The following is an 8,275-nucleotide window of genomic DNA, read 5'->3' as shown; positions in this document are numbered from 1 at the left end:
TACATATTTTGTGGATCTATAAACACTTAATTTTAAGGTGGAATAGATTGTTTAGATAATTTGCTGCAATAAACATTATTTTTAGAATTTAAATCCTAAATTGTTTTTCACACCTAATATGTTCAAAGTCTAGATGATGGATGCAAAGGTTTTCCAATGCTTGAATAGTAATTTTTGATGAATAATGAAGTAAAACGTTACTTATTTTGATAGGGGGCTGAAGCTCTATCGAATCATTTTCCTTTTGAGGATTTGTATTTGAAAATTGGATTCTTTTATTTAAAGCGAATGCTGGAATAGCTCAGTTGGTTAGAGCGTGTGGCTGTTAACCACAAGGTCGGAGGTTCAAGCCCTCCTTCTAGCGCATAATTTTACTTACCCAAAAAACAGGCCTTTATTTTGGAGAGACTAGTAGTAACGCTTTTTAAAGTAAAATGAAGAGACTAGTAACCCTTTTTTTTTTAAAGTCTTCATTTTGGAGAGACTAGTAGTAACGCTTTTTAAAGTAAAATGAAGAGACTAGTAACCTTTTTTTTTTTAAAGTCTTCATTTTGGAGAGACTAGTAACGCTTTTTAAAGTAAAATGAAGTGACTAGTAAAGTTTTTTAAAGTCTTCATTTTGGAGAGACTAGTAACGTTTTAAAAGATAAAATTACCGGTTTTGATCTCAATATATTGGAACTTGGAGACTAGTAACGTTTTTTTAAGATAAAATTACCCTAAGTTTTGATCTCAATATATTGGAACTTAAAAGGTCGTTTATTTAGGCGAAGAAACATTGTCGCATCCCTTGTACATTTTATTCCAAGGGAAATTTACTTTAAGCGGTTGAGATCTCATGTAAAATTCTTAAAGGCATATTTGGTACGCGTGAAAATATTTTTGTGAACTCTATGTACTTACCCAAAAAGTCTTCATTTTGGAGATTAGTAACATTTTTTTAGATAAAATTACCCTAAGGTTTGATCTCAATATATTGGAACTTAAAGATCGTTTATTTAGGTGAAGAAACACTTTTGTATCCCTTGTACATTTTATTCCAAGGGAAATATAGTCTAAGGCGTAGACCCAATGTAAAATTACTAAGGGCATAATTGGTACACGTGAAAATATTTATGTGAAAGTATTTTTATATGAAAAAAACTCCCTCATGTAATTCCGTGTGGATGTTTTTTCATACCAATTGGCCCAATGCATTTTTTTCACATCAATTGACAGTTATTTCATGAGGAAAACTTCCATACCAAATCACATGAAGAAGTTTTTTCAAGTGAAAATATTTTTTAAAGGAATCAGGTGATCTCAATTAATATTTGAGAGTTTGTTATTTTTATTCATTTCATTTAGATACCTCTTAGATATATATATATATTCCGAATTTGCCTTTATTTAAGATTGAGAAGCCAGAGCAATTAGGTTATCATAGTAATTTGATTTGATCCCAAAGAGACTCTGGTCAAATGACAAATCCCTATTTGTTTAGAGTTGCAAATAAAGAACAATTTGTTCAGAATTCTCAATGACGACAATTGTGGGTATTTATGTTATTTTCCATAAGCAAGGCACATGGTTCCAAAATGATAAAAATAACCATAATTATTTCTCATTATGAATCTTGAATAATGTGTTCTTTATTTGCAACACTGAACGAGCATAACTGTCTTTGGCCATTCGGCTATGGCATGGGTCAAATTACCAAAATATCCAAGATTGTCTAAGCTTTCAAGGACAATTGGCAGTTTTTAAATATTTTTTTAAGAGGTACCTAAGTGAAATGAAGATAAAGAACTAACTCATCAAATGTTACTTCAGGTCATTTGATTCTTTTAATGATTATGTAAGTGGTTTCAACCCTTTATATGATATTTACCTTTGAAAAAAGTTTATACAAGGCATTAAACTCGTATTATAAAAGTAAGACGCACTTTTAAAACCCACAGTAAAAGGTTATTCCAATACTGTAAAAATATCAAATTGATCATATCAATCTTGAGATGTATTGATATAAAAAAAAAATAAAAATAAAGTCTTACAAATAATTTAACTTGTATCACATCATTGAACTGTCCATTTTCAATATTTTTAGGTATTTTAACAAGAAGCTATGCAAGCCTTTCATCTCATGCTTTTCCAAAAGTGTTTTGCGAGGATATAGATGAGGCCGTCGTGGCTTTACATGCCTTATTTGAATTTAAAGTATGCCCCAAACATATTTTAGCGTCATGCAATTGAATATTGGTGCATGGCTGATTTTAAGTTACACCAAATACTGATTTTATTAGCTATTAGAAATTAACTATATTAATTATTGGAAAGCAATTAATGGTATATGCAGGTAATTTCACTCGTAGATCCCAATTATTTGGGATCAGTTACACGAATCATATTCCGCTATTCTATTGTATCAAGGGCCATACCCTTAGTAAGACTATAAGTTCTCATATTTTCTCTTAATACTTCTATTCATATCCTTTTGGACATTTTTCTTGCTCTTTTAAAGCCTTCCACTTGATGTATTAGATCTATATTGCACATGACCCCCTACCTAACTTTACATTCTCTCATCTAATTGTTTATTGAAGCCACACCTAAGTTCTCTCGAATGTATTTATTTCGAATTCTATTATTTATTGTCTTCGCACTCGTCCATCTCAACATCTCCATCTCAGCTACACTCATCTTATGTATATGTTGTTTCTTGACTATGCAACATTCCATCTTATAAAGCCAAGATGATCTTACAACTGTACAATATAACTCCCCTTCAACTTCATTGGTATGTGGCAATCACATAAAACTCCAAATGCATATCTCTACTTTACCCACATAGCTTTAATTTTATGTGTGACATCTTCCTCAATCTCTTCATTTTCCTGGATTATCGACCAAAGTATCGAAAATACTGTCTTTAGGTATTTATTGGCTATCAAGATTAACTATTTCATGTTTCTTCTATCCCTATTATTACTAAACTTGAATTTCATATATTCTGTCTTAGTCCAACTAATTTTAAAACCTTTATATTCTAGATCATCCACCCAAAGTTCTAACTTTATGACACTGCTTCTAGTCTCATTAATCACAAATATGTCATATACGAATAACATATACCACAATACCTCAACTTGTAGGTACTTAATTAACTCATCCATAAGTAAAACAAAGAGATACATGTTCAAAGCTAGGGGTGGGAACAAGTTAGGTAGGGTCTGGGTCTGCCTTTGCCTGGACCTAGACCTGGACCCGAAATCCATATATGGGACTCGAACTCGAAGCTGGACCTAGAATTTATTTAGAGGACCCATAATCGGACCAGGACCCGATGGATTATATATAGTAAAATTAAAAAATTAGCTAAAAATTTAAAAAAAACCTAAAAACATATACTAAAAAATTACCAAACACATGTAAATTGCTAATAAGGAATTTGAGCAATAATTCATCAATTTTCTCATTTTAAGACTAATAAGAAGATTTGCGAAGAAAAATAAAAAATATACATCAAATAATATATATTATTTGTGTGTGTGTATATAAGAAAAATGTCAAAAGAAGATAAAAGAGTATTTATATATTATTATAATAACCTTTATAAATTTATATATAAGAAATATTATATAATATTTTAAAATAATAGGGTCGGGTTTGGGGTGGGTCCACCTGGACCCGAGACCCACCCCGAACCTGACCTGATTTACTCTTTGGGTCAAAGATTTGGGTTCAAATCCGACTTGCCGGGTTTAAATCTTGGACCCATACCCACACCCAGACGGGTTGGGTTGCAGGGTCTTGGGTCGAGTTCAGGTAAATTCCCAACCTACTCAATACTGACTCTTGATGTAAGATTAACTATAACTCACTTATCTATCCGTTTAGTTGTCCATACATATATTTTTTTTACTATAATTATTAATTAATTAGTTAAAGCGTGCAGTTTGTATGAGGCGTTGGCAGTAAATAATCAAAGTAATGTGCATGTGTAAAGCTTGCTAAAAGATGCAGTTCTCGTGTTGAAAACCCTTACAATCGCTTAAAAATCTATTCTTACACCTAACTATGAAATTGATCAAAAAATGAATAAATGTCCTAAGAGCCGTTTTCCATAAATCACCAAGATTTGAGCACCTCAGTCGCATTAGCTCGTGATATAGGCAGTGGAGCTCGCTCGCAACATTTTTCCGTATTTACCTTCCCCTTTTTTTTTTTTTTTTTTAAATAGTCTGTATTTACCTACACAGTTGGTATTACGTCCACATGCTGTAGACATTTACAAGGTGGACCTTTTAATGGTTGATATTGAACCAGCCTAATCCAAGGGTAAAAATTCTTGCTTTTCATTTAAAAATAACATTAATATGAAATTTGACCTTTTATCTTCATTTTTATAATTAGAATATTGAATAAAAACGATAACAATATTTTGAATTACTATTGGCACTGTCTTCTCACCTCAATGATTGAGCTTCTCATCTGCTCTCTCTCTAAGTCCGAATTAAATACACGTGACAAGAGGATTCACATACTCATTCCACCCTACTTTATTGCCGACTGCCGACTGCCGACTTCTCCAGAAAAGTTTTGAACAACTTTTACAAAATTTCAAAACATCACGTAAGAAAAGTTTATAACAACTTTCACAAAACGAAAAGTCCTTCATGCAAGAGCCCGCTGTCCATCTTTACAAGTCTTTAAAAAAAACGCTCACATTTTAAATATAAAATTTCTTTCTTTATTTTTCTTGTTCATGATCATCTCAATCTAAATCATAAATCCCTAAAATTGTAAATTAAAAATCCATTTAAAAAATAGTTTAGAAAAGGGCCGCATATGTATAGTACGGTTCGGCTTACTCATAAAAACCCCGTCCTTCACAAAATCTCAAAACGTGAAAACGTTTAATAAAAGCAGCACCTAAAAGGTTTATAGACTTTTTTTAGGTGCATCTCAAGAAGTCAATTTTATATGAACTTTTTCTTGGGGCCAGCGCCCTTATGTTGTCCTCTTCTTCCTCTTCACGTTTCTCTTAGTGACCTACTCTCCACTCACTTGCCCTTTCATTTCATTGGCAATGCACTTCTCTTTATCTGTCATGCATGAGTTTTACCCGCATCTAAGCATGTTAATGGGCCTATGCCGGGCCGCCGGCTTCTAGGGTAGCCCAATTTTTGTGTAGGTTTGGTTGCACGTTAATGCCTGTGGCTGGGCTTGATAGGTACGAAAAATATCTTTTTGCAGGGTCGGGCTTGAACTATATATTATGCTTTTAAAAAAAAAGGTGTGGTTTGCATAATGTTGCAATTGTATACAATCCAATTAAGGCATACCTCTAAATTTTACCATAAGTGTAATTTTGATATAAAATTATTTTATGATGGCTTGAGAATATATTTTCATCTTTAACTATAAAATTTTAAACTTTAAAAATGGTTTAAATCAAGTAGATCTATAAACCCATGAAAATCTTGAAAATAAACCGTCCAAATAATGTGTTGCAAGATACACTATTTTGCGAATTTGAAATTTTTTTATCTTTTTATATTCATATATTTCGATATCGAGATTATCAATTAAAGGGTTTTTCGATATCTAAACAACTTTTTATGATGGATTTTTGATCTGCCATTTTAATTCTACATTTTAAGATTGAAAACTTATATAGACTGTTTTCTTTAAAAAAATTCTTATTAAAGACCCGGCCCAGCCCAATTTTTGAGGCGTGCGCCTTGTCATCATGAAGTTTTTGGGGTAGACCGTTAAACGCCCTTCTAGGCGGCAGTCTTGAACAAGCTATATATTTCTTTCTCTCTCTTACAAAATGTACAGCATAGCCATATATTTCTCTCTCTCTTACAAAATGTACTCCCATGGGAGCATACTATACGGCTTTCTCCCCCGGGCATAAGACTTGGAAAGACATCTTCAATATGAAATTTCGAACCACACAGAGAGTGCAGTTTAGGTTTTTTTTTTTATTGAGCTTGGTCCTATGCGTTGAAAGTGTCACATCCACATAATTTGCGGTCTAGAGATACTCCTGGATTGGGTTGTACCCAATAGAGTAAGTAAGCATTGACGAGAGCATAACATATTTAGAAAATATAGAGTAAGCTTTTTGTTTTCTTCACGATTAATCTTGTCTATTGGATGTAAAATTGAGTGGCTGCATTCATTTCATTGATCAAATAAAAAATTAATTTTTTTCTTTTTGAACTTAATAAAACACCCAAATTAACTGATTTCACATTGGATGGTTGTAAGTAATTATGAACTCCATATACCATCGGTAAATGGTCTCCTTGTATAGAATCCCAAATATTTAAGCAATAAACAATGACATATAGAAAAGAAATTTGATATGAAGATGTGCATATCGTTGGACTTACCAACACTCATCGAGAAGAAAAAGCTAGCATGAGTTGTTCCTACGGAGAGGATGAAATCATTGTTTCGCATTCGGGTCTCATTTTTATGCGGATATTATTTTATCTAAAACTAATATATTTTGTATAATATTATTTTATTAGTTGTTGCATGTGGATATTTGTGTTATGTATAATATCGAGAAGAAAAAGCTAGCATGAGTTGTTCCTACGGAGAGGATGAAATCATCGTTTCGCATTCGGGTCTCATTTTATGCGGATATTATTTTATCTAAAACTAATATATTTTATATAATATTATTTTATTAGTTGTTGCATGTGGATATTGTGTTATGTATAATATTGTTCAGTTGTGTAATTTGTTTAATTTTAATTTTGGCGATTGTTATTTCAATAAAGAAAAAAGCTGGGGTTAGCCTATTAGTTCATATGAACATATCAGCTGAACGGTCCAAATTAAATCTGGGCCGATCTGACAATCACGGATGTTCGGTAGTGTTTGAATTTTTTTTTTTTCTACAAATCCAAATCACTTGAAATTTTAGGCGTACGTTCTTCAAAAATAGGTAAATCTTCGAAAAATATCAAATTTTTTTTTTACATGAAATAATTTGACCAAAATACCACCAAAAAGTTTTGGGAGGTATTTTATGTCATTTTACTTTTCACAATAATTTGTTTTATATATTTTTATTAAGTGTGCCTTGATGAGAAAAACACACACCTAAAATTTCAAGTGATTTGGATTTGTAGAAGAAAAAAATTCAAGCACTACCGGATATCAATGATCGTCAGATCGGCTCAGATTCAATCTGGGTCGTTAAGCTCATACGTTCATATGAGCTAATGGGCAAACTCTAGCTTTTTCCTTTAATAAATTACTTTGAATAAAATAAAAATTTTCAATGTACTATTTATTGTACATTATATTATATAATCTACTATTATTTTATTATATCTTAAATTCAAACTTTAAAAACTATAAAAAATATTCTGAATAAAATAAAATGATCAAAATACCTCTAAAAAATTTAAGGGGTATTTAGGCCATTATATTCTATCAAAAAAATATTTTTAATATTTTTCTTAGTTGCGCCTCATTGAAAAGATGGTACATACCAAATTTCCTATTAATACAATTCATATAAAAACAATTAAAAATAAAATACTCTGAGATGTCGAATCTAGATTAAATGGTGAGTGACTCACTTGATCTAAATTGGATGACCGGATGAAGAGGAAAGTACATATCTACTATGCTGTGAAGGAGGTATAGAAACCTTTCCCTATTTTTAGAAGGGAGACGCCTTCCCTAGAGATCCCTACCTTATCTTCAAGAGTTATCGGTGATGATTAGGCCGGTGGTGATGTCTATAGAAAGTAGAGCGCGACACACTGATTCGAGGAACTTAAATGATGACAAATCACAGACGGAGGTTAATGTGGAAGAGCAAATGGCCGAGGGGAAAATGAGGACAAGGTAGAGCAGTTTTCAAGGTTATCTAAAACCAGTGGCAAGAGATCTAGAAACCCATCATCGTCTAGGTCGAAGATGAAAAAGAGAAGTGCCTTCAATAGTAAAGTCTTTCTCAGAAGTTGCAAAAGAAGTTCGATCATTGCGTCAAGATAAAATCCTCTTAACTGCTAATCGAACTGCAATACCATGAGGATGATAAGCTTATAATTATTCTAGACCTCAATAGTAGTGTATTCTACCAACCCTGGAAATTCCCCTTGATCGATGATGACACAATATATTGTTTTTGATTATGACCAAGGCACAAGGTTGTCGAGTGGTTGTGCGATACTTGTTATTCTGGACTTGTTCTCGTTATTATGCTGTTTTAGAGGTTTAAATTGTAAGTTTTTAGGGGGCCTATTTTTACCCTATTTCT

General features: G+C 32.2%; 1 non-coding gene across 1 annotated transcript; it reads left to right on the top strand.

Annotated features, from left to right (window-relative positions):
* The first annotated feature begins 290 nt into the window (after window positions 1-290).
* On the top strand, window positions 291-364 carry TRNAN-GUU (transfer RNA asparagine (anticodon GUU)). The gene has a single exon. It is a non-coding gene; the product is annotated as a tRNA-Asn (tRNA).
* Window positions 365-8,275: the final 7,911 nt, after the last annotated feature.

The sequence above is a fragment of the Amborella trichopoda genome, chromosome 3, assembly GCF_054954075.1.
Source record: "Amborella trichopoda isolate Santa Cruz 75 chromosome 3, AtrichopodaSantaCruz75HAP2 v2.0, whole genome shotgun sequence".
Lineage (NCBI taxonomy): Eukaryota > Viridiplantae > Streptophyta > Magnoliopsida > Amborellales > Amborellaceae > Amborella > Amborella trichopoda.
The sequence above is the reverse complement of the archived record's forward strand: the minus strand, read 5'-3'. Positions and strand labels throughout refer to the sequence as shown.